This window comes from Cupressus sempervirens, chromosome 4, assembly GCF_028749045.1.
Source record: "Cupressus sempervirens isolate cs-2001-9-10 chromosome 4, ASM2874904v1, whole genome shotgun sequence".
In the NCBI taxonomy this organism is placed as follows: Eukaryota; Viridiplantae; Streptophyta; class Pinopsida; order Cupressales; family Cupressaceae; genus Cupressus; species Cupressus sempervirens.
The window spans coordinates 354,109,785-354,134,194 of record NC_143121.1 but is presented as its reverse complement, the minus strand read 5'-3'; positions in this window follow the sequence as shown (position 1 = coordinate 354,134,194).

Sequence of the window (24,410 nt, the reverse complement as noted above, 5' to 3'; positions counted from 1 at the left end):
TCTAGTCACATTTCTACAAAGTAGAATCCAGACAAGGTGGTGGGTATGGTTATCTTTGTCAATACCCCTTTTTTTTTTCACAAAATTCATCGCAAAATTGGTCATTGGAATTTGTTTAATTTCTGTGCTTCCAGCACTCATAATGGTTGACTTATTGTCTTGGATGAGGTTGATAGTGTGGTTGATTCCATGAGATAAGAAAATATTTCATGCATGGAAGACTTTAACACCCCACTCTACCCTTTAGAGAAAATCGGGGGCTTGGAGGACTTTTAAGATAGTATGAAAGACTTTGAGGATTTCTTGAGAGGAAATGATTTTATTGATATTGATCTTTAGGGTTGTGCCTTCACTTGGTCTAACAATAGATTGGGAAATTTTTTGATTCAAGTTAGGCTTGACAAGGCCCTCATCTCTTGTATATGGAACATCCTCCAATACACCTCCTTAAAGGTGGATCTAAGGACCATACCAAATCATTTTATGTTGTTTCTCTCTTGGACACAAAGTCCAACTAGGTGAAGGCCCTTTAGGTATGAGATCATGTGGCACTCGCATAAAGAGTTTAGAGATTATATTGCATAGTGGTCGAAGGATCCAGTTGAAGGTATAGCCATGTTTCTTATTTCTATAAAACTTGATAGAATCTAAAAAGAGGTGAAAAAATGGAGAAAATCCTCATTTGTTCAAATTTCCAAAGAAAAGAAATCTCTTGGAAAGTAGTTGGAATTTCTCAAGAATTATCTTGCACAAGGCAGTGCTCATGTTGAGTAACAATATTAGAGGAGGGAGTATTAGGACAAATGGAAGACCCTCCTAAATAAGGAGAAAGTCTTTTGGAAACAAAGATCTAGGGTTTAATGGTTGGAAGAGGGTGAAAGAAACATGAATTTCTTCCATAGATCAACCTCAAAAAGAAAAAAGAGAAAAAGCATTAACCTGTTGCTAGATGATAATGATCAGGAAGTTACCAAAGTGGAAGAGATAGAAGGCAAAGCCAATTCCTATTTCTAAGAAATGTATAACCCCCAGCTATCCAGGTCAATAGTAACTTGCAAATCGATATCCTGATGTCATTTCAGTTGATATTAAATGATAGGATGAATGAGGACATGATGAGTAAGGTCAAGGAGGAGGAAGTTATAAAGGCTATTTTTAGTATAAATTAGTACAAAGCCCCTAGTCCTGATGGGTTTCCTACATCTCTCTTCTAGGAATTCTGGGACATTGTCAAGTATGATGTGATCCATGTTGCTTGTGACTTTGTTAGAATGGGTAAACTCTTGAAGGAACTCAATTAGACTTTCATTTATCTTATCCCTAAGATGGAGGATCCTAGAAGGCTGAAAGATTTTAAACCCATTAGTCATTGCAACACAATTTATAAATTTCTTGCTAAGGTCATGGTAAATCATATCAAGCCCCTTCTTGATAAGTTCATAGGCCCATACCAAAATGGAGTTGTGCCATGAAGGCAAATTTTTGACATGGTAATAACCACTCATGAGGTAATTTGTTCTATAGAAAGGATCAAGAACCCAAGTATGACCCTTCAACTAGATATTTCCAAAGCTTATGATAAGGTTAGAATGGAATTTTTTTCACTATTCTCACCAAACTTGTCTTTAATTAGAATGTTACTAGAATTATCAAAAATATAGTAACCTTTGTTACATTTTTTATGCTTATTAATGCAACTCCTAGAAAATTCTTCTCTTCTTCCCAAGGTATGCACCAAGGTGATCCCCTTTCTCCTTATCTATTCATCATTGTGGTGAAGGTTTTAAAAAGAAATTTAGTATCTTTGACTAACTCTAGTAGAATTAAGGGTATTAAACCTACCTCTTAGTGCCCCCCACAAATTATCTAGCAATTTGTGGATGATACATTTTTATTTGGAATCTCCTCCATCCATGAAGCCAGAGAATGGAAAGACGTCCTAAACTAGCCAACTACTTCATTTTGCATCTACAAGATGCTGAGTCTATTCCACACATTCTTATACACCACCCTCTTACCATGGAGGTGTTGAAGGAAGTCCTTTCTTTATAGAAGGTCTAGTGGTGTGTTGATTGAGAGTCACAAAAATTTGTTCACTAGGATGGTTCATCTTCCCATCCTTACCTCAAAAACTTATGGTCTATACTTCTCCCGTATGTATGATGGCAAATCTAGAAGGAGAAAAATAATAGAATTTTTAGGCAACAAGCCACTACTAGTTTGAGGTGGCCCAGGAGGCTATAAAAATTCTAAAATAATGTAGTAGGATATGTTGGTGGAAGCTCGCACCAAATCCCTGAGAATACTTGACCTGAAATGATCTTCTACTTGGGATGTAGGCCCAATAGTTTCACAATTTAAAAATTCCAAAGCCATGGCTAGAAAGAAGATGATGTAGCACCCTCCCCCTAAGTCTTGGATCAAAATCAATTTTGATGGTTTGATCATGATGGATAGGGAGGGTTTCTTTCACAATAGTATGAGAAATTTGGTGGTTGCCTATACTGGAAACTATAGAGGGGGCTCAAAAAATGAAGCAGACACCTTGGCACTTCAATGGGGTTTGATAATTATGAAAGCATGTGGATTTAACAAGATTTCCATTGAGAGGGAGTCAATGTTAATTATCAATGCTACTAAGTGAGAGGGCTAGAGTAGCTAGTTGATCAAAGTAAAATTGATGAAATCCACAACTTGATAGAAGAATTTTATGAGATGTAAGTGGATCATATGTATCATGGAGGGAATGGCATGATGGTTAAGCTAGCAAAATTTTGCCATAGTATCATGCATTTAATTGAATGGGAGGATGTTAGATAGTTTCCATCATCAACTCAAGTTATGATGGAAAGGTTGTGTACTTACAATAGTGTCATATGAATCATCACAATAGGTGGCAAGCCTTCAATTATCCATGTGGGCAGGAAGATAGAGCTCTTCATCAATAGATCATTTAGCAAGATTATATGATGATTCACTTTAAAGATTCAATTTTCATGAGCTTTAAGTATTGCTGAAAAAGGACACAAGGGTGGATTTTCTAACATGTAAAAACTAGTCAATTGATAATAAAAATAAAAGATGTTAAATTCCTACTCCAACTACAGCTAGCGATGATCATTTATAGATGGAAATGGACTACTAACACATGCCGTTGAGGGTGGTTTTTTGTTTTTTAGGAAACCTTGTGCACTTATGATGGTTATTCATTTCCTTTTCCTTTTAATCTTGGGTGCAATTTATTTAATATTTAGTAATTGCCAAACCTGTAACAAGGCTATGTCAGAACTTTTTAAAGATTTCTTGGTTGAAATGGGTAACAACATGGGCACTAGTGATTGTATTGAACTTGTGGGAGTGGAGACTTGCATTTGTAAAAGCAAAGTAATGATGGTTTCTGTGTAGGAGGATGTCCTATTACCATTTATGGAAGGGATGTTGAAACATGATGAGAACATCTCAATGTAGTTCTTTAATTCATGGAATGATAGGAAAGTGACTATAAATGGGAAGGGTTTTGAAATATTAGAGGAAGTCATTATGAAGTTTGCAGGGTTTGTCTTTGAAGGTAAGAACTGGCGCAAGAAGGCCAAGGTAAATGAGGAAAGCAGTCTTCAATTTTTTTTCAAATTTAGGGACGAATGAGCGTGAATGCGTGGTGGGTTTTCAAGGGAATACCTTCCTAAACCTTGGGATGTCATCTACTATTTTACTATGAGATACATTACACTCAAGGAAAAATGCCTCAAGTTGGAAAATTTCAAGTCCCCCCAAGCATGATTCGAGCTCTGAATCTACCAAAAGTGATGTTAAACCTACCAAAAGTAAGAGCCTGCCTAAGGATACAAAGCCTATCCCTAGCCCCCTCAACCCCTCTCACATTTCAGACACCCTTGAAGCTAACCCAACAAGAAGTAGGGTGGGGTGGGGGGCGAGGGGGGGAACATCACCTCCCCTAAGAAAAATACTCCTAAAGGTGGGGGTAAATAAGCAAGCATAGCCATAGACAAAGCTACAACAAGGCTAGACTAGTTAGGCTATAGTAGTTGACGAGGGATCTGGTAGACAATCACATTGGTATCTACTATAAATTTAACACTTTGATGGAATTATCCACTAAAGTCATGCATTTTGCAGCCACAACACTTTACTTTTTGTAGGTGAATAAATATGAGAAGGACCTAGGAAAGAAGAGCAAGACAACCTAATCCATTTATGGGTTTCTAGTGAAGAACTAGTTGAAGACACTCTAAGATAAACTTGTCAAGGTGGAGGGGAGGACATGAATAATGACACACTTGGAGAGAAGAAGGATGAAGATCTTGGAAAGAAGGAGGGTAGTTAGCCCTGGGTCTAGGTTTTTCTTTTTTATTGTTATGATGTTGGTTACTATGAACTAGATACCCTATGGGGTTTTATATTATATGTTTATGTCAATATGAGGGTCTAATAGTAGCAAGTTGTTTGAGTGTTGATGGAATGTTGTTCAAATTTTTCTTTCTACTAGTTTCAAGACTGATGGTATTGTTAATTCAGCTATGGATATTATACTTTTTTGAAGTTTAAAGTTGGTATCAATTAGATGACTAGGAGGTAACCTTCGACTGAAATTTTAGCTATTTTGTACTTTGGGGTTATGTCGTCATCCTTTTGGCTACTATATAATACTTTTAAAACTTTATACTTTTACCCATATATATACATACATATACATTTATATATATTATATTTTCATATATTTATATGTGTGTGTATGTATATGTATATGTATATGTACTTACATATGTGTATATGTATATGTACTTACATATGTATATATGTATCTATATATGTATATATATGTGTATATATATGTGTACATATTTATATATGTATATATGTAGGTATATATAAACATAAACACATATATATATGTACACACACACACACACACATATTTGAAATAGAAATGCTCAAATTCAATCATTCTAATATGTTAGCCTATAAGATGAGAAATTTTTTTGTTTTACCCATATATGTATATATGTGTATATATATTCATGCATGCATGTATGTATACAGACATATGAATACGTGTGTGTGTGTGTGTGTGTGTGTGTGTGTGTGTGTGTGTGTGTGTGTGTGTGTGTGTGTGTGTGTATTATTAGGATTAACCTTAAACAAAAATAACAGTTACATACAAATATAACCAATACTAGAAAATAATAGATTGCATATAAGAGAACACAAGACACCAAGATTAAACATGGTTGACCCAATCTCTAGGCTACATCCACCAACAAGTAGTCCAATATTATTATTATCTAGTGATTAAAACCTGATGACAATCTGTAATCCCGTACAGCTCAATATTGCTGCAAGAACCAATTTTTGCATCAGACACTTATGAAAGTCCCTAACCCTAAACCTTTTTATAAAATATTTTTTCCTCTTACAAATTTGGGGCTAGAATAATAGAAAATATTGTAGCCAATTCCTTTTATAATATAAGGTCATTTTTGGCTTTAGGGACACTGCCTACAAAATAACCCATGAGGGCATTGCCCATCTACCCCACCTTGTATTGGGAGTTCACCTAGGCTGCTAACCTAGGACCCCATAGGGGCACTGCCCCTTGACTTAATCTTGGGGGAACTGCTACCAAACCCTCATAGAAATAATCTAGAGGAAAATTATGCCAAACAAACCTCTAAGTCTGATTAGACTCCACATTATAACATATATATACACATATATATACACAAATATCTTACACATGTATACACACACTGATATATGTATGTATATATAGATATAAACATACACACAGAGACATATATATAGACATATGTATATGTATATATCTATATACACTCCATATATATATATATATATATATATATATATATATATATATATATATATAGAGAGAGAGAGAGAGAGAGAGAGAGAGAGAGAGAGAGAGAGAGAGAGAGAGAGAGAGAGAGAGAGAGACTTTATATTATTAAAAAAGATGTGTTTTACATAATTATTATATTATTATCTCAAGTTGTATATAATATAATGTTACTATAGTAGGTGTCTGTTGATATTTTCCTATGCCTCCTTGTTTTTCTCATTAAGTATGTATGCCAACTATAAGAAGATGGTGATCCACCATGAAGTGTCTAGCATTATTGTTGATCCAATTAAAGACGAGAAGAAAATTAAATAGCACATGTATAAATAGTAGTTTTCTAGAAATCATATTCATAGAGAAAACTTTACTATTTAGTAGAAAAGAAATTATGTTAAGGAAAATGAGGATTAAATGAATATATGGGGCATGATCCAAGTAAAAATTTGTGCTTCCACTTCTTACATTAGATGTGGATGTGCACTAGCAAGAGCATAGGAATAAAGTGTACATGTATGTGTGTGGGGGTGTGTGTATGTGTGTTTATAATTTGAAGCTATTAGTTCTGAATTGATACCTTTATTTTTGAAATTGAAAGCAACCACAATGAGGGCAGACCTGAAGTACAAGATGTTGAAAAAGATCTAAGTAATAGGTAAGTCAATAACTAACCAATCCCCTTTTACAAATTTTAAAAATCTCATACTAATGTGTCCCAACTATGATGTAGAAAACTAAAAATAGTATACTTGAATATACAAATTTCATAATATCCAAAGTCCATAAAAGAACTGTTAACAAAACCCTAATGGTCTGAGTGTTGTACCTATTAAAAAAAAACAAAAACATAAACATAAACATAAGGGGCTATTAATTCCCCTTCTTCTTCTCCTTCCCCTTGATCTTTCCTAGTAGTAGTTGGAGCAAATCATCCGATAAAAACATATAAAGTGAGCTTGTGGTGTCCACCACCACTACAAAATTTAGGTCTTCCTTCTCCACATGCAGTAAGTGTAGGGTGGAGGCCATTGAGTGCATCACCCTAAGAGAAAAACTATTGATATCATGGAACCTCTTCTTTAGGATCTCTTTGCTTTCTTCTAGCCTGAAGTTATTCTTGTTAATAGCCCCTAGATCATCATTTTGAACAATGGTAAATGGGGACTCAAGGGTGTCCTTCCTAGGGATATAACCACATTTTCTTGTGGCCAATTGGGGGGAGGTGAGGGTGTCCCACATATCACCCCTAGGAATATTAGGGGAATTATTCTTCTAGGTATAAGACATAGGGGAAGGGATGAGGCTTAAGTGGCTACTATCCTCACCCTTTCCCTCACTAGCATTTTATTCCTCCTACTCTCTAACAAGTTTCATTTGGGATCTTGTGTTATTTTATTTTTTCTAAGGTGATATTTGTTTGCCACTATTAGTGTGACCTTGGGGAACTTTCCATCTTATATCTAGGATCCACAATAAACCTCTTCTTCTTGCTCTTCATGAGCCTTCTCCTACCACCATCAATTTCAATATCCAAGAGAAAAATATGGACATTTTTCTCCATTTTGATTTCTTTAAGGATGGTTGACTTTGGAGTTTTTTTTTCAAGAGTGTATATAACCTCAATAAATTTTTTAGGGCTAGAAGTAGATAGGGTTAGGTTAGGAAGAACCACTTGAACATTTCTAGGTTGTATGGGTCAGCGATTCTTATGAAAATCATATAATTTAAAGGCCTAGTGTGGAATAGAATAGGGCTTCCCTTTTTTAATATTCTCTCTATGAAATGTCCCTTCATCTGATTTAATATGATATTTCAAGCCTCTAATAAGATTTTTAAAATCAAAAAACCAATATTTCAAAGATCCACCAATTTCTCAATAAACCCCAAATCGCGTATGCCCGAAATAGTGCCAAAAACTTCACAGCTTCACATATTATTAATAAATCTGAAAGTGGAAATTTTTACAAAAATTTCAGCAGCATAACAGCCTACAAAATGAAATTTCCATATCTGTATAACATTTACACAATTGCTCCCAAATGTGGGGTAAAAACAATGCTCATCGGGCTTCCGAAAATAACACAAAATAGCCCGAAAACACCACAAAACATTAATAATCTATCAAAAAAGTTTAACCACGACCCAATAAATATATTTAACTCTATTTTAACATATAAAATTTTGAAATATAGCAGCAACCCAAACTGATATGAAATACTCAACCGGAAACACCAAACTCTTACAAAAAACACACCCGAAAACCCACAAATTTGCACTATTCAGCACAAAGGCAAACTCTGCATGAGCTTGGACATGGAATGGCTTTAGAATCCCTTCCTCAGCCTTCCTAGAAACCTAAAAACTCCCATCCTTGGGTCTCCTTCTCCATAGGTTTGGCAGCCTCTGAAGAACAACAAAGCAATAAGCGAAAATCAAGTTCTGGAATAAGCCCAAAATGCCTTCAAATCCCTTAAAAGAGGGAATAACACTAACTCATTTCCAAGAGGGGTTAATAAAACATATTTTAATAATAATTTTTATTTTTTAGTCGATTGGTTTCCAAAGATTAGCCCCTTTTGCCAAAACTTCACCTTTTTTAGCCTGCCTGCCTTAGCAAAGATTATTATTTTTAATTATTTGAAAATGGGACATGACAAGTCCTCCCCTCCCAAATATTGCTTATCCTCAAGCAATGAAGGTTGGAATTCTCAAGAATATGTGCTCCTTCCCAAGTTGCATCCTCCAGTGGTAATCCTTTCCATTTGACCAAATGCTCTATGATGCTCCTATTTCTTAATCTTTTGTCTCTTGTATCCAAAATATCTTCTATTATCAAAACTAATTTTGCTTCATCATCAAGAGGTGGTAATTCTATAGATACTATGGTTTTCTGGCCTAGAACCTTCTTCGGGCAAGATACATGGAAAATATTATGTATTTTGTTGTTTGGTGGGAGCTCCAATTCATAAGCTACCTCTCTTACCTTCTTGATGATCTTATAAGGCCCATAGAACCTTGGCTTGGGTCTCTCTGCCCCACTCCACTTCAAGGTGCTTTGCTTATATGGTTGCAACCTAAAAAATACCAAATCTCCCACCTCAAAAGATCTTTCAGTCCTTTTCCTATCAGCATACAACTTCTATTGGTTCTATGCATGTTGTAGATTATCCTTGAGGGACCTTATTATGTCTTGGCTTTGCTTGATGAAATCACTTGCTGCAGTTACTCTAATATCTGAAAGTACTAGATCAACAAAGGAAAGGGCATCATAACCATAAAGAGCACAAAAAGGAGGCATACCTATAGACATGTGATGAGATGTATTGTAACAATACTCCCCTAGGTGCAACCATTTCACCCACGCATGTTGTTGATTTGAGACATAGTTCCTCAAATATTCCCCTATCCATTTATTAACTATCTCTTTTTGTCCATCTATTTGAGGGTGATAGCTAGTACTGGGAGTGAGTTCAATTCCTACCAAATGAAAAATATCCTTGCAAAAAGAGCTAAGGAATCTACTGTCCTGGTCACTGACAATGTTTTTAGGCAAGCCATGCAATCTAAAAATTTCCTTGAAGAACAATTCGGCCACTTGTGATGCCTTGAAATCAGATGTGATAGGAAAGAAATGTGCATACTTAGTTAGTCTATCTACCACCACATATATGCAATCCTTACCTTGAACCTTGGGCAACCTAGTGATGAAGTCCATGGAAATACTTTCCCATTATTTTTTAGGAATAGGAAGTGGCTGCAACAACCCTGCAGGAAAATTTTGTTCAATCTTGCTTTGTTGGCATACCATACATTCCTTAACGTGTTTAAGGACATCCTCCTTCATACCCTTCCATGAAAATCGCTCTCAAATTTTCTTGTATGTCTTGAAGTATCCCTGATGACCAGCCAAAGGTGTGTCATGAAAGGCCCTCAATATCCTCTCCTTAGTTTTTGATCCTAGCACTAAGAAGATCCTATTCTTGTAATAAATCAATTCATCAACAACCTTGTACCTATTATCATCCACTAACTTATCCAAAATCTTGGTGGCAAATGAATCTTTAGCATACTCTGAAATTATGGATACTTTCCAATCAGTAGAGATAGATGTTAAGGAACACAAAGTGGGCTTTCTTGAGAAAGCATCAGCAACCACATTATTCTTTCCTTTCATGTATTCAATATCAAAATCATAAGCTCGCAATTTTCTTACCCATTTTTGTTGATGATCATTCAAATCCCTTTGGTTCAAGAAGAACCTAAGGCTATTATGTTCTATCTTTACAATGAATCTCCCACATACCAAATATTGTCTAAACTTATGAAGTGCATGCATAATTGCTAACATTTCCTTATCATAGATGGAGTAACCTTTCTCTGATTGATTTAATTTTCTACTCTCAAATGCTATTGGATGTCCCCTTTGAGTTAGGATAGCCCCTATACCTTCTCCAGAAGCATCACATTTAACAACAAAAGGTAAAGAGAAATATGGAATTGCAAGCACAAGGCATGAACTCATTACCTCCTTAAGCTTATCAAATTTTTTTTGTGCCTCTGTTGTCCAAACAAAAGCTCCTTTCTTTGTCAAATCAGTCAAGGGGGTAGAAATCTGAGAAAATCCCTTGGTGAATCTCCTATAGTAGGTACACAATCTAAAGAAACCTCTCAACTGTGTAAGATTAATGGGTGGAGGCCAATCCAAAATTGCCTAGATTTTTTGTTGATCAACATGTACTCCTTTAGAACTTATAATATATCCCAAATATAGGATCTCTATCAAACCAAACTCACATTTAGATAGCTTAGCATAGAAGGATTGTTGCTCCAAGATTCCCAAAACAGTGTCTATGTGCTTTAGATGCTCTTCCCATGTTTTATTGTAAATCAAGATATCATCAAAAAATACCAGAACAAATTTTTGAAGATGCTAGCTGAATACCTTATTCATACAATATTGGAATTGTGTAGGTGCATTAGCGAGGCCAAATGGCATAACAAGAAATTCAAAGTGCCCATAGTGACATCTGAAAGCAGTCTTTTCCACATCTTCACTCCTCATTCAAATTTGATGGTACCTTTATCTTAAGTCAATTTTTGAGAAGTACACAACACCATGTAACTCATCAATGAGTTCATATATGCATGGTATGGGATACCTATTTTTTATGGTATTCTTGTTTAGAGCCTTGTAGTCTGTACACATTCTCATTGTACCATCCTTTTTCTTGACAAGTACCACAGATGATGCAAATGGACTAGAGCTAGGCCTTATGAATCCCATGTCTAGGAGTTCTTTAATATTTTTTTCAATTTATTCCTTATAACCTCTTGGATGGTGGTATGGGGTTATTATAACTAGTTTGGCACACTATTTTAACTCTATAACATGCTCAAAACCTCTATCTGGTGGTAATCTTGGAGGCAAGTCATTAAAAACTATACTATGCTTATCAAGAATATTTTGAATTTCAAAATAGAAATTACCTTGATTCTTTGGAGAGCTTTTTGGATGGATTATGACTCCTGCTACCCATGCTACTTGTCCTCTTTTAAAAGTCCTTTCCATCCTCTTTGCAGAGACCACCTTAGGTGCTCCATTTGATAAGCCTCTAAATAAGACTTCTTTCCCATTGGAATGAAATTTAAACTCCATAGTTTGATGGTTCATGTAATAGCCTCCAATAGAGTGCAACCATTGAACACCCAATACAAGATCTATCTCCCCAATGCCAACCACATAGAAGTCATCACATAACTCATAATCTCCTAAGGTCATCTTGAGTTGTTTCACCACCCGTGTGCAAGGCATAATGAATCCATCAGCTATAGTAACATTGAATCCCTCAAAATCTTATGCTTTAAGCCCTCTTTTCATGAAAAATCCCTCATCAATAAAATTGTGAGTTGCCCCACTATCAAGAAGAACTGTCAACCTTTGCCCTGCTAGTACCCCTCGAATTCGAAAGGGGTGGTATCTTGGGACTCCTGATAATGCTGCTAAAGTGCCATCCTTGCTGATTTCTTTTTCTTTCTCCTCTCCTTCCTCCTCTTTAGTGTCATGAAATTCCTCATGCTCATCTCAATTAGATTCTGAAGCAACTTCAATATAGTACACTTTACCTTTCCCAAAAATCTGTGTCCCAAAACCCATGGTTCTCTACAAGTGAAACAAATATTTTTCCTTCATAATTCACTCCTAGTCTCTTCATCTACCTTCTTTTTTGCCACATTTATCACATCTTTTGGTGGTAGTGTTGGAAAAGTCTTTTTCTTAAAATTCTCCTTATGTTGCCCAATATTTGGGGGTTTTTGATTAGTGACTGGTTTCATAGGCATGCAAGTTTCAAGTTGCAAGCTTCTTTTGATATCTTCCTGTAAGGTTGAGGGTGAGAAAGCCTTAACCAAACCCTTAATAGAATCTTCCAAACCATCAAGAAAAAGATAAAAAAATCCTCTTTTCACTCATATCAGGTACCATAACAGCTACTTTTTGAAACTCTATACTCATTAACTGATTCAGTTTGCTTCAACTTTGACAAATCTTTAAAGTACTCTTCATCATCCTTGAGGTCAAATCTTCTATCACTCTTTGACTAAAATCATCAAATGTAGTTACCTGATCATGACCTTGAGTAATCATTCCATGATACCACCAATCATAGGCTACATCTTCCAAGTGTAGACTTGCAAATTGAACAAAATCACTCTCCTTCATGGGGTTAAGTGTGAAGAAGGTCTATAATTTTTGTAGCCATGCTCTAGCTGAAATTTTATTTGTTCCATCAAAAGTAGGTGCTGTAAACTTGCTTATTTTATTTTTGAGCTCTCTTCCACTTATGTCATGCTCCCTCCTGTACTCTTTCTTGGGCATCAAAGTGTTCATCATATCCACATATTCTCTAAAAGGAACTAAACTGCAAAAGTCATCATCTAAGCCATTATAAGTAGCTCTTAATGCAATCAAGTTACCTGTAACCTCTTCCATGGGATTAAGGGCTGGATTTGGTATTGGTGGCTCATCTGTAGGTAGGAAAATAGTTTTTGTTAATTTAGAGGGTGTGGGTTTCAGATTTCTTGGCTCCTTTGAAGTGCTCCCTTTCTCATTAATAGATGCAACTCCTTGCAGTTTTTCTGTCAATATTCGCAAAGCCTCTCTAGTTTCTGCCAAACTATCCATTGTTTGCTTCTGAGTATTTTGGATGTCTTGGAAAAATTTCTTTTCCATCTCATCTTGATCAGCCATACTTTTTCCTTCCATGGATTTTGTACTTTTACTTTTAACTAGAGGTTTGATCAAAATTTCTTTATTCTTTTCTCGCTACAAATATCTCTTTTCTCTTTCACTTGGTTGCATGCAACCTTCTACAAACCCTCAGACTGGCAAGATCATAGCTCTGATACCACTAAAATGTTCCTTCCTCTGATTTTATATGATATTTCAAGCCTCTAATCAGATTTTTAAAATCAAACAACCAATATTTCAAAGATCCACCAATTTCTCAATAAACCCCAAATTGGGTATGCTCGAAATAGTGCCAAAAACTTCACAAGTTCACATATTATTAATAGATCTAAAAGTGGAAATTTTTATAGAAATTTCAGTAGCATAAAATCCTACAAAATTAAATTTCCAGATCTATATAACATTTACACAACAGCTCCCAAATGGGGGGCAAAAACAATGCTCATCGAGCTCCGGAAAATATCACAAAATAGCCTGAAAACACCACAAAAAACTAATAATCTATCACAAAAGTTTAACCATGACTCAATACATATATTTAGCTCTATTTTAACATCTAAAAGTCTGAAATATAGCAGCAACCCAAACTGATATGAAATATTCAACCGAAAACACCAAACTCTTACAAAAAACACACCCGAAAACCCAAAAATTTGCACTGTTCAGCACAAGGGCAAACTCTGCATGAGCTTGCACATGGAATGGCTTTAGAATCCCATCCTTAGCCTTCCTAGAAACCTGCAAACTCCCATCCTTGGGTCTCCTTCTCCATAGGTTTGGCATCCTCTGAAGAACAACAAAGCAATAAGCGAAAATCAAGTTCTGGAATAAGCCCAAAATGCCTCCAAATCCCTTAAAAGAGGGCATAACCCTAACTCACATCCAAGAGGGGTTAATAAAACATATTTTAAAAATAATTTTTATTTATTAGTCCATTGGTTTCCAAAGATTAGCCCCTTTCACCAAAACTTTACCTTTTTGAGCTTGCCTGCCTTAGCAAAGATTATTATTTTTAGTTATTTCAAATGGGGACATGACACTCTAACACTAAATTTTTTATCCTGCATAGAATTCAAAAGAAAGAATGGGAAGGATATGATGTCCCAATTACATAAATAGTTTAAAATGGGAGAACGGTAGTGATAGAAGATCTGAAATAGGTACCATCAAGAGTAAGATACCCCATGATAGCACAACGTACCTCCTTCAAGGGATCCATAAGCTCCATTTTGAAAAACCAACCACAATCATAGAGATAGCCTTATAGAGATAGCATGTCAACTTTTGCAATGACCTCTTTATTAATCTTAAACTAGATCCCATTCATGACCACCCTCCTATTATTCCATGAATTCATGAACTACATAGAAATTTCCTTGTCATTCCCTTGAATGTATTGCATAAATGACACTAACCCTCCTTTTCTCAAATATGTCCATTCCACCTCATAATTTTTTATAGGGTTTGGTTCAATATGGAAAGGGTTTCCACACATCTCTCCACTCTCCTCCAACTCCTCAATGAAATCATTGGAAGTATCCAACACAACTGGAGCCCTACCCAAAAAGAGACTTAAAAAATTAGAGAGAACACCCAAAACCTTCTGGTTTAAGAAAACAATATGATGGATACTCAAATGCAAAGGCTCAAGCAAATAATACCACTTCAAAAGCTCGATCCATAAAGTCTCATTATTATGCTTGGTACTCTCTTCCTCATTTAAAATCCACTTGCACTCTTTCCAATATGGGTGCCCTTTTTCTTTTGGCACAATTCCACTAAATCTCACAAATATTTGTGCACCAACTTTGGCAAGTTTTGTCATCATTTTTTAGCTTTCGCTAGCCAATCATAATGTCATCTCAACTAGTACTGATATGGTCATCTTCTAGTGTACCTTTCATATTAATGATAACACACCAAAAGACTAAAACTAATCACATTATATACAATTTCATCATTATTTAGCTTCTTTAATAATTAATTCTTGAATATGATCTAGAAGCTCATTCATACTCCCCTAGGTGCACATGTCTAGGTTGGGTGCCCAATCATAGCCAGTGCATCTACCGCACCATTTCCTTCCTGGTAAATGTGTTGGATGGGTACATCTAGGAGTCTAGATATAAAGTTTCAGCTATCTTTAATAAGATGGGAGATTTTCCAACCAAAATTACTACTTCCTTTTATGTCTTCAATTATTAACTCAGAATCTCCCTCCACAATAATTTTTTGAATATCCCAGAGAGTAGATAGTTTTATCTCCGAAAATAGGCCCTTAGCTTCCCCATAATTACTTCTATTTCCTTCACAATTGTAGGAAAATTCCAAAACAAGATTTCCTTGGTGGTCTCTTATAACATCCTTAGTAGCCCAATGCCCCTTCGCAGATCCTTCAAAGTTCATCTTAAACCATATGGGGGTGTAGGTTTCCATTTCACTTTCTCCTAAGCCATCAATTTAGAATTGTCCAATTTGGACACCAGATCCCTAATACTCTAGTTATGTATGATAACCAACTCATAGGGAATCAGGGGGTAAGTGGGGGTCTACCATTTTTAGTTTAGACCTTTGTTGTGCAAACATTATCTTCTATTTCATTTACAATAATTGGAACTCTTCTGGTTCATTAATATATAGCAAAAATGGACCAAAATTTATCATAGATAATATTCAACAACTCTTTGGCATGCCTATTATATGTATTGGTGTGATTTCTAGTTTATATTACACTCAAAATAGTCCCTCCTCCATTTGATAGAAAGGTAGCACTTCCTTTCGATTAAAAATTTTCATATGTGAACTATTTCTATTTTAGAATCTAGTTACTATAATATTTCACTCTAATATATTTAAAATTCTACAAATATAATGCATGTACCATCAAGCTATTACTAATGAATAGAATAAACAAGAAAAATATTAGTTTGAAGTATATATAATATCCATCATCTTTTTATGTTTATTGAGAGAAGTATGAGAAATAGTCTAGATGTCAAACATGTAAGAAGTGTGACATAGTAAATTGTGCAAACTATTTTATAATTTGCCTTTCTGGATCCATCAAATTTTTACTTCTAAGTAAATTCTACTGACTAATTAAATATTCTCCATAGATTTGACTATTTTATTCGAAATTGCAATGACAAAGTTGGTGAGAGTGACATTTTTAAAATTACATTATATTTTGTGCATTGATTTAGTTATTATCGATCTCAAACCTTTGTACTATTTGTTTTGTCATTTCAATAAACTTTCCAAAGTTAATTTCACTTAAAAAATTGAATTATAATACTATTATCCCACAATATTCCAAATTTTAACATAAATTAAAGGCCTCCTCTGTAAACAACATTCCAAATTTAACATAAAGTAAGGCAGTCTACTCCAAAAAACAATGATAAGAAGAAAAGTAGAGATGAGAAATGAAGGTTGAGATAAAAATTATAATGAACAAATGAAAATCTAAATCATTATTCTATCAAGCGGTTTGACTTTTGAGAATACACTATAAACAAACTATTAAGTAGTTAAAATTGGCATTAGCTAATCTCCACACTAAATGCACCAAAGAAAAAAAATAAAATCAAACATGATTCTTTTCAGATTCAACAAAATTTTCTCAAAAAAATTGTTATTTTCAATCACAAAATATATAGATCATAAAGATCAAATGTTGAAAATTTCAAAAAATTTAATACATGTTTTCTTTAAAAAATAAATCTAATTAGTTAAAATTGACTTTCTTCTAAAATTATTTTTTTCCTGTTTAAGAAGGGTCCATTTATTTCACCACAATGAGAATTGATCTAGACAACACTCCATGAATGAGACTACAAATAATGATATTACTTTCCACTTTAAAATAATGCCATGTCCATCACCATCCAGAGTATAATGTTCTCTGCAAGTACATTTTTTTAATAATTACTTATTGAACTCAGAATAATGTCCATCAACATCTAGATTATAATGTCCATTAGAAAATAAATAATAATTATTGTTAGGATAAACCACGGACAGAAATAAAAACTACATGCAAATATAACCAATAACAGAAAATAATAGATCACACAGAAATAAACACAAGGCACCAAGATTTAACATAGTTCACCCAATCCCTGGGCTACATCCACCAAATAGTAAGTCTGATCTTATTGCAATCCAGTGATTACAACCTAATTACAATCTGTAATCCCTTATAGCTCAATACTAATGCAAGAAGCAATTTCGCATCACAACATAATAAAAATACCCAACCCGAAACCCTTTTATACAATTATTAAACCGCTTTAGGGTTATAAAATGTTGGCCATAAATTAGCCATAACTTTAGTGCCGAATCTACAAATAGTACCAAATTTTAATTTTTTTTTCAGGGCAATGCCCTAAACCCCACTAATTATGAAGTATGTATAGTACTTTCCTGATCAGTCACCACAATCTAACAATCTCCCACTTGGGGACTGATTAGGCTCCACACTAAACACTAATCTTCCACTTGGAGACTGATCTTGTAGCAATACTACTACCACATGGGGCTCCCACTGGATCAAACCAACCTGGACTCTACTATTCTTTTATTCATGTTCAGTCTAAAAGACCAACCGAAGCTGAAGAGGAGTTCAACTTCTCCCTTGTTACAACCTTTGTCAACATATCTACTGGATTTTCATTTGTATGTATCTTCTCCAGCTTTAACTATCGATCCTCCAAAATTGATTGAATGAAATGATACCAAAACTGTATGTGTTTGGTCTTAGAATGCAGAGCTGAATTCTTTGTAAGATGAATGATACTCTGACTATCTATGAACAAATAATTATCCTTCTGAGGATGTCCCAATTCTTCTAAGAAGAACTAAAGCCATATCATCTCCTTGGCTACCTTTGTAGCAGCAACATACTCTACCTCTGTAGTGGATAGAGCATTAATCTTCTATAACCTAGAAACCCAGCTCATGGCCAGCCCACCAACAGTAAAGACATAACCTGTAGTACTCCACCTGGTATCAATATCCCTTACCAAATTTGAGTCAACATAGCCCTGTAAATCAGTAGTAGAGCCCCAAAAGTGTAAACACTTATTGGATGTTCCTCTCAAATATCTAAGAATCCACTTGACAACATTCCAATGCTCAAATCCTGGATGACTCATATACCTGCTAACAACTCCCACCGCATGAGCAATATCTGGCCTAGTGCATACTGTAGCATACATCAAGCTTCCTATAGCTGAAGCATAGGGTACCTTGGACATCTTATCCTCCTCTTCCTGTGTCTTAGAAAACATCTCCTTAGTCAACTTCAAATGACTAGGTAAAAGTGTGCTAACAACTTTAGCATTCTCCATAGAGAAACGTTGCAACACCTTCTCAACATAATTACTCTGAGATAGTATCAATGTTCTATTCTTCATATCTCTATAAATCTTCATACCAAGGATTTGTTTTGTTGCCCCCAAATCCTTCATAGCAAATGCATGTGCTAACTGGCATTTCAGCCCCTTAATATGATCCATGTTAGACCCAACTACAAGCATATCATCAACATATAAACATAAAATAATGTAGCTATCATCATCCAACCTCTTAAAATAAACACAATAATCTAAATGACACCTGTTATAGCCATGCTCATGCATAAACTTGTCAAATTTTAGATACCATTGCCGACGTGCTTGCTTCAAGCCATATAAACTTTTCTTCAATTTGCACACTAAGTTCTCCTTACCTTTGACCTCAAATCCTTGTGGCTAAGCCATATATATTTCTTCATCCAAATCACCATGAAGGAAGGCTGTTTTAACATCTAGTTGCTCTAAATGCAAATCTTCAGTAGCCACAAGACTTAAAACAGTACGGATAGATGTCATTTTAACAATAGGAGAAAATATCTCATCAAAATCAATTCCATTTTTCTATGCAAATTGTTTTACAACTAACTTGGCCTTAAATCTTTTCTTACGTCCTTTCTCTTCTTTCAACCTATTAACCCACTTATTCTATAAAGCTTGTTTATTTGCAGGGAACTTGCATAGATCCCATGTCTTATTCTTTAGCAAAGATTCCATTTCATCTTTCATTGCAGACTCCCACTGAATCTTAGTATCCACCTACACAACTTCATCATAACTTTTAGGTTCACCAGCATCAGTAAGTAAAATAAAATACAAAGAGGAAGAAAATCTTTGTGGAGGTCTAATTTGCCTCGTTGACTATCTAACATTCACTGGTGTGTGTGGTATTTGTTGTTGCAGATCATAAGGAATGGCTAGAACATCAACTTTTGGAGTATCATCCAACACTACAGAATCATCTTTTTTTTTCTCATGTTGCTGCAACAGATCTTTGTACAACACTTTCTCATTGAATATGACATCTCGACTTCTTACAATTTTATGATTTTCAAAATCCCAAAGCTTATAACCAAATTCATTAATGCCATATCCAACAAAGACACATTTCTTTGATTTAGCTTTTAGCTTGGTTCTATTTTCAAAGTCTATATGAGCAAAAGCTTCACAACTGAAGCTCTTGAGAAAAGAATAACTCACCTTCTTACCAGTCTATGCCTCCTTTGGAATACCACAACCCAAAGGAGTAGATGGACCTCTATTAATCAAATATACAGTAGTATTGATAGACTTCACCCACATGTGTAAAGGCAACCCAGCATGCAACCTCATGCTCCTTGCACACTCCATTATAGTCCTGTTCATGCATTTAGCCACTTCATTTTCCTATGGAGTCCTTGGAACAATTTTCTGTCTACGAATACCATTAGCGGAGCAATAATCTTCAAATTCATGACTATAATACTCACCACCATTATCAGATCTAAGACATTTTAATTTCTTACCAGTCTCATTTTCAACCAAGCATTTCCATTTCTTAAAATTTTGAAATACTTCAGATTTCTGTCTAAGGAAATAAACCCATACTTTTCTAGTTGCATCGTCAATAAATGTAACATAATAATGAGAGCCACCAAGGGAAGATACCTGAGCTAGTCCCCATACATCTGTATGCACAAGCTCTAATTTTTCCATTTTGTTTTCCTTTCTAATCTTTACAAAACTCACTCTCTTTTGTTTTCCATACACACAACTTTCACAAAAATCCATATTAACACATTTCAAATCTGGTAAAACTTTCTTTGAATGAAGTACTTTCATACCTTTCTCACTCATGTGCCCAAGTGTGTTGTTCCATAGCACTGTAATAGAATCTACAACAGCTACTTGTTCTCCCTGCTCAACTGCAACAATTGTTCCTAAACATTCATTTTTCTCTGAAACAATCAAAGTAGAAGGAACAATATGACCTATACAAAGACATAAGGTGCCTACTTTCACACCTTTTGTTATTACAAGGGATCCTTTTGAAACCTTCCAATTTTTATCATTAAAAGTAACTAAACAACCCTCATCATCAAGTTGTCCCACTGAAATTAAATTCCTACTCAGCCTTGGAACATGTCTTACCTCATGTAGCAGCCAATGATTCCCATTCTGCAACTTAATCTTAATTTTTCCCTTTCCAACAATCTGACAGGGTTCATTATCCCCCAAATAAACAAGTCCAAAATATCCTTCGACATAATCAATGAAATAACCTCTATGAGGTGTAGCATGAAATGAAGCACTAGAATCTAAAACACATGAATCATCAACACTTTCTAAAGAGAAAAGAAAAGCATCCTCTTTGGATTTGTTACTTACCACATTTTCCTCCTTGTCTCTGTCTGATTTATCTCCTTCATTTTTCTTTTGATTCTAACAATCTTTCTTTCTGTGCCCTGGTTTCCCACAGTACCATCAATCATTTGGTCCTCTCGATTGAGACCTCTTCCCCTTTGACTCTCCTCTGGATTTCCCATGATTTCTAGAGTTACTTCCTCTCTCAGTTGTTTTGCCCCTGCTTTGTGCATTAAAAGCACTTCCTGATGTAGATCCACTTGAGGATTTCCTATGAGTTTCCTCACTCAAAAAAACAACGATCACATCATCATATTTAAGGGTACTAGATCTAGGAACATAATTACTCACCGCCATTACCAAGCCATTCCAGCTTTCAGGGAAAGAACAAAAAATCAAGAGAGCCCTAATTTTTTCATCAAAATTGATACCCACAGAAGATAACTGACTAGTAATAGTGTTAAACTCATTTAAATGATTTGCAACAGACCCACCTTCTACCATTTTCATATTAAATAAACGCTTCATGAGAAATACCTTGTTTGAAGCGGAGGGCTTTTCATACAATGTCGTTAGGGTTTTCATCAAATCTTCTGTCATCTTTTCTTTTGTAATATTAAATGCCACCGATGGTGCCAAGCATAACCAAATTCTTTCGAGTGCCTTTCTGTCCAAAAGATCCCATTCAGCATCTGACATAGTTCCCTAATTCTTGGCTTTGCCTTCCAACGGCTTCCATAAATCCTTCCGATATAGATAGTCTTCCATTTGGATCTTCCATAACTAGAAGTTCTGCCCATTAAACTTGTCAACCCTCAAGTTACCCTCATCTTCCATCACTCCCACTCAACCATGAGACTCCCACTTAATCGTGAGACTTTCCTGTAGAGGATAACTAAAAGAAAACTTCGCTTTGATACCACTTGTTAGGATAAATCATGGACAGAAATAAAAACTACATGCAAATATAACCAATAACAGAAAATGATAGATCACACAAAAAAGAACACAAGGCACCAAGATTTAATGTGGTTCACCCAATCCCTGGGCTATGTCCACCAAATAGCAAGTCTAATCTTATTACAATCCAGTGATTACAACCTGATTACAATCCGTAATCCCTTACAGCTCAATACCGCTGCAAGAAGCAATTTTGCATCACAACATAATAAAAATACCCAACCCGAAACCCTTTTATACAAGTATTAAACTGGTTTAGGGTTATAATATGTTGGCCATAAATTAGCCATAACTTTAGTGGTGAATCTACGAATAGTACCAAATTTATTTAATTTTTTCGAGGTGATGCCTTGAACCCCACTAATTTTGAAGTATGTATAGTACTTTCCTAATCAGCGACCACAATCTAACAATGATTTATTGAACTCATAATTTGGCAGACATTACATTTATGGAAATCTAATAACATTCTTAAGAATTTATTTTTGTTTCATCAGATTTGGGTAGAAAAAGTCGTCAAATACATTATGTGGGATGTTTCTAAAGTTCACCACATAGGGTTGGTATCTAGAGATATACTAGGCCTTATAAAGGTATTCATTTTTTGGTTTGGTATCAAGATAGGTGAGAAAAAAGGTTGAATAGATTTTGAAATGATTTGAGGTATTTTAGAACTACATATTTAGATCCTACATATTTTTTAGATCACCACTTCTTGCCACACCATGACCCTGCACATACCCCATATATATATATATATATATATATATATATATATATATATATATATATATATATATATATATATATATATATATATAGTGTGTGTGTGTGTGTGTATGTGTATAGATATGTATATGTATATAAATATGTATGTATGTATGTATGTATGTATTATGTATGTATGTATAGATACACACACACACACACACACACACATTTGTATATGTATATGTATACATATACCTATGTAGCCATGCGCGCGCACGCGCTTGTGTGTGTGTGTGTGTGTGTGTGTGTGTGTGTGTGTGTGTGTTGTCTACCCCTAGTTTACATTTTATTATTATTGTCAAAGTCTTTTAGGCCAGTTTTATGCTTGATTATTAGTAGCATTATTTTGAGATTATCATATATTATTTCATATTCAATTGATTTTACTATAAGGCTACTTGGTACTCTATGCTTCATGTATGCATAATGATTATTACAGTGATTTATGTTATTGATGATGATTAGTTAGATGGATTATTATATTTTTTTCTTATCGATACTTACCCCATACTGCATGTGTATGGTGTTCATGTATATTTTCTTTATGTATGACATTTCTAATGTGGTTAAGGAAGAGAGTCATAGTCACCTATCTAGTTCAGATTTATATGATGCACAACTTCCTGCCATTGCCTATTTAGTTTAGAATATTATGTTTGTACATGCATGATTTTTTATGCAGATTATATGTACTGGGTATCAACTTCATTGAATTGCTAGGATGAGCATACCCTATCACATTATCTCAATGGTAAGAGAGGGGAGATAAATTCTTGAGTCCAAATCCTAAACTTTTAAGCCAACTGTCTTAGAAAATTAGAACAAGTATCTAGGTTGATTACCTTTTGAATGCGTCGTATGATGTAAAATTGTGATTATAACCCTTTAGTTTGATCTTGTATGTACTTTTTTATGATGGGTTTTTGTGTTTTGTCTTATACGTCTTTGGTGATTTTTCTATGAATTAAGTCTAATTAATTGATTAAATTAATGATTTAATTTAATGGAAAATTATTATGATATTTTTATATTTACTTATATTTAATTAATTGGGAAATTCATTAAATAAAAAGAATTAAATTTAGAGATAAAATTATAAGTTTAATTTTAGAAGCATAATAATACTAATTCAATTTAATAATAATATATTTAGGTGATCATTTTAAAATAAATTCTAAATACTATTATTATTTAAGTTAATAAATCTTTAATCAATTAATGTTTTAAAAATAAATTAAGGAATGAAAAAGATATTAATTTATTGAAAAGTTTTAAGATAGCATAAAGGATGCATGAGATTAAAATTTAATAAATTAATCAAAAAGAGAAGTCAAGTGAAATTTAATAAAGATATTTTAATTGCATAAAGCATAGATGAAAACATAAAAGAAAAGTTAATAAAGAGTTAAGAGTTGTGAGCAAGGAGTCCTCTCGGGTGATCGCACAATTAGTGCCTTAAATTTAGGAGAGAACTCCTTATCACCAATTGAGGGTTCATTTCTAAGGCGATGAATTTTGGAGAAGGAATTTTCATAGAGAAGGTTTTAAGAGAAGAAATGTTTCTCACAAAACTTTTAGGAGTTTGCAATTTCAGCATTAGAATCTAGGTAGATTCCTGTGTTTTGATTCACATAGTTAAATACATTATTTATTATTCCTGTCTTCTTTGTGACTGTGAAATGTTTATCTAAAATTCTTTGTGATTATTATTTCAATATTACAAATTACTATTATGCATGTTGATTCTTCTATTTATGTAGAGATTGAAACATTGTAGAATCCTCATTCAATAATTTTACAAATTAGAGTTTAAATAATGAAGGGTTTTGGAATTAAAAAAGAAATTTAAAATCAAAATTTT